This window comes from Sus scrofa, chromosome 13 (assembly GCF_000003025.6).
Source record: "Sus scrofa isolate TJ Tabasco breed Duroc chromosome 13, Sscrofa11.1, whole genome shotgun sequence".
In the NCBI taxonomy this organism is placed as follows: Eukaryota; Metazoa; Chordata; class Mammalia; order Artiodactyla; family Suidae; genus Sus; species Sus scrofa.
The window spans coordinates 203,295,568-203,303,447 of record NC_010455.5 but is presented as its reverse complement, the minus strand read 5'-3'; the positions used below and the strand labels follow the sequence as shown (position 1 = coordinate 203,303,447).

Sequence of the window (7,880 nt, the reverse complement as noted above, 5' to 3'; positions counted from 1 at the left end):
TCAGCAAATCTGTTCCTGACGTTTTTCTTTGGCCTCCTTCATTCTCTTGGGCAAAGGTTTAGCATCTTCAACAGCCTGTTCCTTATTTTTCTTAGTCCGTTTTCTCTTCGGAGCAATACAGGGACGTTTGTGTTACACAACATGCGGAGTAACGAGACGCTGTCTTAGGTGCTTTGGTCCTGGGTTTCTTTTTTCTTTTTTCTTTTTTTGTCTTTTGTCTTTTTTTTAGAGCCATACCTGTAGCACATGAAGGTTCCCAGGCTGGGGGTCTAATCAGAGCTGCAACTCCCAGCCTACACCACAGCCACAGCAACGTGAGATCCAAGCTCTGTCTATGACCTACACCACAGCTCACGGCAACACTGGATCCTTAACCCACTGAGCGGGGCCAGGGATCCAACCCTCAACCTCATGGTTCCTAGTTGGATTCATTTACGCTGCGCCACAACGGAAACTCCTCCTTCTCCCCCTTTTTTACGATGACCAAATTGAGAACACTCAGACTGGCATCCACAAGACAACCCCGAACAGACTGGCTCTTTCTTTCTCCAGTCCTCCTTGGTCGGTAACAAGAATGCCCCTTCCTCAGCAGCAGGTGGACACGGCCATGGGTCCAGACACCCTGCTTCATAGGGAACCTTATTTGTCGTTCCCACCACTGATTCGGACCACATCCCCCTTCCCTTCTTCCCCCAGAGCGTCAGCAGCAACTTCTGTGCCCATAAGTTTTTCATAAAAGGTACAAAGTTTTCATTCATCGTCCACGTCAGTGAATTTCTGGCAGCCAGTGGCCAGGAAAGAGATGTTGGAGGCGCCATGAAAAAGAGATGTCTATATTTCATCCGGAAAGTCTACAAGCCTCGTGGCTTTAACAGAAAAATGAGGATAGTGATGGAACTGACCCTTCATGATGTTACCATGTGGGTGTTATTAAATAATTCATGTAAGGCATCAGTGCATCATAAACGCCCAGTGTGTTAAAATTATTGCTCTGGCATCTAGCATAGTCTCGCCTTTGACAGTTTGCGTTTATGCCTGTTGCCCGGGCAGTTATTAATAGATTGCCTTTGTATGGTAAAAGCTATCCCAGTTTGGATGATAAATTATTTGGTCATCACAGGTATAGCGGCCAAATATTTATACTATAATTATCTCAGTACCTGGGAATGTTTTCCTTCATTTCAACCACCAGATGGCACTGCAGGGTGAGACGCTGAATGAGAAAGACCTACGTACAATTTTACCTCAATAACATCCCTGGGTTGGTTCCCTCCCCATCTCAGCACACACATGTGCGCACGCGCGCGCGCGCACATACACACACACACACACACACACACACACACACACACACACACACACACACACGCTTTTCATTCTATTCAGTGAGACTGGGTGACTCAGTAATTCTATGAATGTTCACTCTAAAGTTGGAATCCAAAAAGAAGACTGTACATAACACTAATTATAAAACCCGTGAATGATTCTCCTCCAGCCTTGTTTTGTTCTTGAAGGGAATAAAATGTATTTCTACTTTCATAAATCAGGCTAAAATTAACCAAAACATTCTCTGTACTCTGCAAGAGCAGGGATTTTTTTTTTTTTTTAATTTGCTTGCAAAATATCTTTAGTATCTAGAGCAGTACCAGCCATAGATCCGTGCTCACCCTAGTGGAGGAAGGAGGAGAGGGAAGGAAGGAAGGCAGGCAGGCATATTTACCATAGCTGATTATTAAGAAGGTAAGTACATAGACCTCCGTAGCTTGGACAGAAATTTAGAAGCAGGAATGATGTGACCCAGTTGAAAACAAAAGCACATATTTATTTCCATTTAGAGAAAGGTTTACTGCAAAGGGAACGACAACTCTATTCTCTTTTTTTTTTTTTCTTTCTTCCTTTTTTTTTTTTTTAACGCCTGCATGTGCAGCATATGGAAGTTCCCATGCTAGGGGTTGAATTGGAGCTGCAGCTGCCAGCCACAGCCACAGCAACCCAGGATCCCAGCTATGTCTGCAACCTACATCCCAGCTCGCAGCAATGCTGGATCTTTAACCCACTGAGTGAGGCCAGGGATTGAACCCTGTCCTCACAGATACTAGTCAGGTTCATTACCCCTGAATGGGAACTTTCAACTTTATTGTTAAGGGAGAATCAAAGACTCTTCTTGGAAAAACAGGATAAACTAAACTAAAAAGCAAAAATTTTGCCCAACTCAATTTTTGCTTTTTAGTATGAAAATAAAGGGTTTTGGAGTTCCCGTTGTGGCTCAGTGGTTAACGAATCTGACTAGGAACCATGAGGTGGTAGGTTCGATCCCTGGCCTTGCTTAGTGGGTTAGGAATCTGGCGTTGCCATGAGCTGTGGTGTAGATCACAGACGCAGCTCGGATCCTGTGTTGCTATGGCTGTGGTGTAGGCCGGCGGCTACAGCTCCGATTCGACCCCTAGCCTGGGAACCTCCCTATGCTGCAGGTGCAGCCCTAGAAAAGGCAAAAAGACCAAAAAAAAAAAAAAAAAAAAAAAGAAAGAAAGAAAAAAAAAGGTTTTATTTTCCTTTCTGCTAGAGATTTGAAGACCTAGCATTCAGGCGACAGCACACACCGAATAATGAACAGGTCAAAGATAACAATATTTTTCCAGGCCAGTGCACCAAGAAAAACATTCAATCATTTCTTTTTCAGTTTTTTTCCCCATCACCTGTCTTTGCCTCATATTTACTACATGAGCTTTTTATTACATTTTCTTTGGCAATTAAAAAGAAATGGAGTTCTCGTCTTGGCTCAGTGGTTATCGAACTCGACTACTATCCATGAGAACTCAGGTTCAATCCCTGACCTCGATCAGTGGGTTAAGGATCTGGCGTTCCCGTGAGCTGTGGTATAGCTCCCAGACATGGCTCGGATCTGGTGTAGCTGTGGCTGTGGCGTAGGCTAGGCAGCTGCAGCTCCAACTCGACCCCTAGCCAGGAAACCTCCGTATGCTGCGGGTGTAGCTCTAAAAAGACAAAGGACAAAAAAAAAAAAAAAGAAAGAAAGAAAGAAACAAAAGACGTTTCACACACACACAAAAGTAGAGTGAGTGGGATGATGAACCCTGACTGCCTTGGTAGGATTCCACCTGTAAATGCTTCAGCAAGGCTTTCTGAAAGATAAACAGTTTTACACCCTAAAAAAAAAAATGAATGACTTTCTAATACAATCAAATATTCAATGCATCAGATTTCACTGGTTGTCTTTTTGCATATATAGCATATGTGCATAGATAATACAATACATGTATTCAATATATACATTCCTATATGTGTGTTCTGTCTATATATCATCTATCTCCATACATATACATATATATGGATCCAAAATAAGATCCAGAATTGCCTTTGATTGCATCTTTTAAATTTTTCTTTTTATTTTGAAACAATCGCAAATACGGAAAAGTGGCAAATACATTACAAAGAACTTTCCTTCCTGCAACTGTTTTGAGAGTGTTTGTGGACCTCATGCCCCATCACCCCCAAGTCTGTAGCGTTTCCTGCAAACAAGGACTGGCTTCTCTGTAACAACAGTACAACAAGCAAAACCAGGAGGAGGTTAACCAGTGCATCATTGCTCGCACGTACCCTTCAGATCTCCTTCAAGTGGCCAATTGCCCCAGTAATGTCTTTTTTTTTTTTTTTTTTTTTTGTCTTTTTGCCTTTTCTAGGGCCGCTCCCATGGCATATGGAGGTTCCCAGGCTAGGGGTCGAATTGGAGCCGTAGCCACCAGCCTACGCCAGAGCCACAGCAACACAGGATCTGATCCACGTCTGCGACCTACACCACAGCTCACGGCAACGCCAGATCCTTAACCCACGGAGCCAGGCCAGGGATCGAACCTTCAATCTCCTGGTTCCTAGTTGGATTCATTAACCGCTGAGCCATGACAGGAACTCTGCCCCAGTAATGTCTTTTAGAGCCGAAGGACCCCGTTCAGACACACGTGCTGTATTGAGCGGTCATGTCTCTTTCGTCTCCTGTAGTCTGGAAAATGTCCTCAACTTTGGACTTTTAAGACTTGGATATTTGGGGAGTGATTTTCCGGATCTCCCTGGGTAGGAATGTGTCTGACACTTCCTCGTGATGATGCATCTTCCGCAGGAATAGCACAGACGTGACCCTGTGGTTTGCTCATTGCGTCTTCACATGGTGGGTGTTTTGACAGGTCCTCAGACTCATGACAGCGGAGGTGAGGTCTGCCAGCCTTCTCCATGGCGAAGTTACTCTTTTCTCCTTTGTGATTTTTTTCTTTCTTTTTTCTTTCTTTCTTTCTTTTTTTTTTTTTTTTTTTTTGGTCTTTTTGTCTTTTCTGGGGCTGTTCCTGCGGCATATGGAGGTTCCCAGGCTAGGGGTCGAATCGGAGCTGTAGCCACTGGCCTAGCCAGGGCCACAGCAACGTGGGATCCGAGCCGCGTCTGCAACCTACACCACAGCTCACAGCAATGCCAGATCCTTAACCCACGGAGCAAGGCCAGGGATCGAACCTGCCACCTCATGGTTCCTAGTCGGATGCATTAACCACTGAGCCACCATGGGGACTCCTCTCCTTTGTGATTTTATAGAGACACTTTGAAACTGTGCAGATGTCTCATTCCTCATCAGACTGTCAATGTATCCATTTGTTTATATCAGTTTATATCAGTATATACTTCCTGTTTTATTTAATGGAATCCAATCTCTTACTTGCTCTTTAGTTTCATACTCAATTTGTCCCTAACTTGGCCAGTGGGAGTCCTTTCAAGCTCGGTCCTGTGTCCTTTCGAAAAGTACCCATCATTCTTTGGCTGCTTGTGTACTTTCTGGCACAACAAGATCTTCCAGGCACATCTTGTGCTTCTCCTGTCCCTGTGCTGTAATCAGGATTCTCTAAGGAAATGCCAAGTGGGGATATTTTCATTCTATTATTCTTTCTTTGTTTATTAGCTAGAATTCCTTTATACCAAAACTAACCCCCAAACTTCCTTTTCATCAACTACGAGTTAATTTCTTTGAAGTACAATTATTATTATTTTTTTTTTTTTTGCTTTTTAGGGCCACACTCACAGCCTATGGAGGTTCCCAGGCTAGAAGTCTAATTGAAGCCACAGCTGCCAGCCTATTCCAGAACCACAGCAATGCCAGATCCCAGCAATGCCAGATCCCAGCCAGCCTATTCCAGAACCACAGCAATGCCAAATCCCAGCTCACAGCAATGCCGGATCCTTAACCCACTGAGCGAGGCCAGGGATCAAACTCGCAACCTCATGTTCCTAGTCAGATTCGTTTCTGCTGCACCACGACAGGAACTCTGAGGTACAGTTTAAACAGCAAGTCAGAATAAATGCGTCTTTCCTTCTACTTGTCATTTTATCATAATGAGTTAGTTTTCTAGCATCTTCTAAAGATGATCAATAAGATTTTTTCTTCCAGTTTTATTGACATGGAAGTGACACACAGCTTTTCCAGAGTTCAAGGGGTACAGTATAATGTTTGTTCATAAATAAGACACACACACCCAAAAGCCCCTCGAAAAATGTCTGTGAGCCAAACAGAAGCAGCATTTCAAATGAGTCCTACTGGCCTTTTGAAATTTAACAAAGAGTATTTCACCTGATAACAACTATGTATATTGTTATGACAACATCTATTCATGATTGTAATAAAACACTCCAACATCACAGGAAAAACCACAATAACCTCCCGGCGTCAGAGGAGAAACTGAACGCAGACAGCAGATGCACTGATGAGGCTGACGCACGGCCTTGACGAGAGAATGAATATCTGGGGTTATCATCATTCATTGAGAAAGGAGGGTTTAGGGCTAATGACACCCCTGGAGCTGCAGGGCCCAGTGGAGATGCAGCAGCTGGAGATGGGGGAGCAGGTGTGGGGCTTGTCCGGAGGAAGCACCCTGTCATCTGTGCTCTTGGGGACTGTCTGGAGGACAGGGGTGCAGGGTCTGCAGGTGAGGGCCACCAGCTCAGTGGGACTCTAGGGGGTGGGTGACAACGGGGGGATGCAGCAGGACCAGGCTCCCTGAGAGCAGTGGGAGAGGGGAACGCATAGACGACCGAGGCCGGGGGTGGGGGGCAGCACTTCCCCGACAGCAGCCACGGGGATGCGATGACCTTGATGGGTGGCAAGACTGGAGGGGCAGCGGCGACAGAAGATCACCTGTACCACCTCCTCCGTTTTATATACTAACCAGCCCCCTTCCAAGCCAACCAGCCCCCTTCCAAGCCATAGAGATTCTGTTCTTTCTTTCTTTTTTTTCCTTCTTCTTTTTTTTTAATCTGAGGCACATGGAAGTTCCCAGACCAGGGGTCGAATCAGAGCCACAGGTGCCAGCCTACACCACAGCCACAGCCACAGCCACATGGCATCCAAGCCGTTGTTCGACCTATCCTACAGCCTGCGGCAGCACCAAATCCTTAACCCACTGAGCGAGGCCAGGAATTGAACCCACATCCTCTCGGATACCAGTCGGGTTCCTAACCCACTGAGCCACGGTGGGAACTGCAAGCCGTAGAGATTCTGCAAGGTGAACATGAAGACCTATAGTCGCAACCAGGCAGCAGCCCTGAAGACAGCTGTGGCGCCAGATGTGGGCTCTTTTCTAGAGTCCCTTAGCGGGGATTAGATATGATGCCACTGATTGGATGCATGCCTTCTTTTTCGCCTTCATCGGGGAGGAGGATTAGATGCAGTTTACAGTCACATGAGACGGAGAGCAGTATTTATTCATAGCTCTACCCCAGGGCTGTATTAATTCTCCTGCCTGCTGTCATAATTTAATCCAAAAGCACCTAGCGCATCTGGACCTTCCTCAAAACAACCCACGGGTCCACTCTAGAGATGACCTGGTAAGCAGACTGAATGACAAAAACAGCAAGTAGGCTGGAGGTGTCTGCAGGAGAAAATGCTCTAAGGATGCAGGGACCCAGGGAAGTCAGTAAAATTTTCAGGCTAAGGCTTCCTGGGCTACCCCAGCTCCTGAAGGGTAAGAGTTCCCATTGTGGCTCAGTGGGTTAAGAACCTGACATAGTGTCTGTGAGGATGCGGGTTCCATCCCTGGCCTCGCTCAGTGAGTTAGGATCTGAGCTGCAGCCTAGGTCACAGACGTGGCTCAGATCCCGCAGTGCCATGACTGTGGTGCAGGCCGGCAGTGATAGCTCTGATTCAGCCCTAGCCTGGGAACTTCCATATGCTGCCGGTGCAGCTGTAAAAAGAAAAATTAAAAAATAAAGGATGAATGATTGCCCCTTATACCTGCCACCTCTAAGAAGAAAGAGAGAACAGCCTGGTTCTCTGGGATCTGGAGGTAGCATCGTTCAAAGGTGGGAATCTTGCTCAACACTTTGACCATGTGGCATGGAAGGTCCAGGTCTCAGGGACACCCGGAGAAGGAAAGGGCATTGCACGGGGTCCGTTGTCGCGAGACGTGTCTCTACAATCTTTTCTCAGCCTCTTTGCTGAAAACTCCATCCTGTCCTGCTTTCCTTTACCCCATCTTCCTGCTTGGAAAACAGTTGCAGTGCTGGTGAAGGACTTAAGCTTAAGCACAAAGACCTAAAGGCATAAGTTAGTCATGGGGTCAGCTGAATGAGACATAATACGTTGGTCTAGACACACCAGACCTGTGCAGATGGGCACGCTGTTTGCACAGCATGATATGTCCTCTTAAGAATAAGAGAAAGAGGAACCTCATGGCCCCAAGGGGTTTATGAGCAGTCGTTAGCAGAACATGCGTCAGCAAAGAGAACCGAGGTGCAAACCTAGGCACGCTGGGTTGCCACAAATAGGCATGCTGTTTGCAGAAGCACAGTGAGGATGCTCTGAAATGCTCTACATAGATGGATAACTCAAATGC

General features: G+C 46.0%; 1 pseudogene; it reads right to left on the bottom strand.

The window, feature by feature from the left end:
* LOC100516646 lies at window positions 1-7,376 on the bottom strand (annotated as a pseudogene).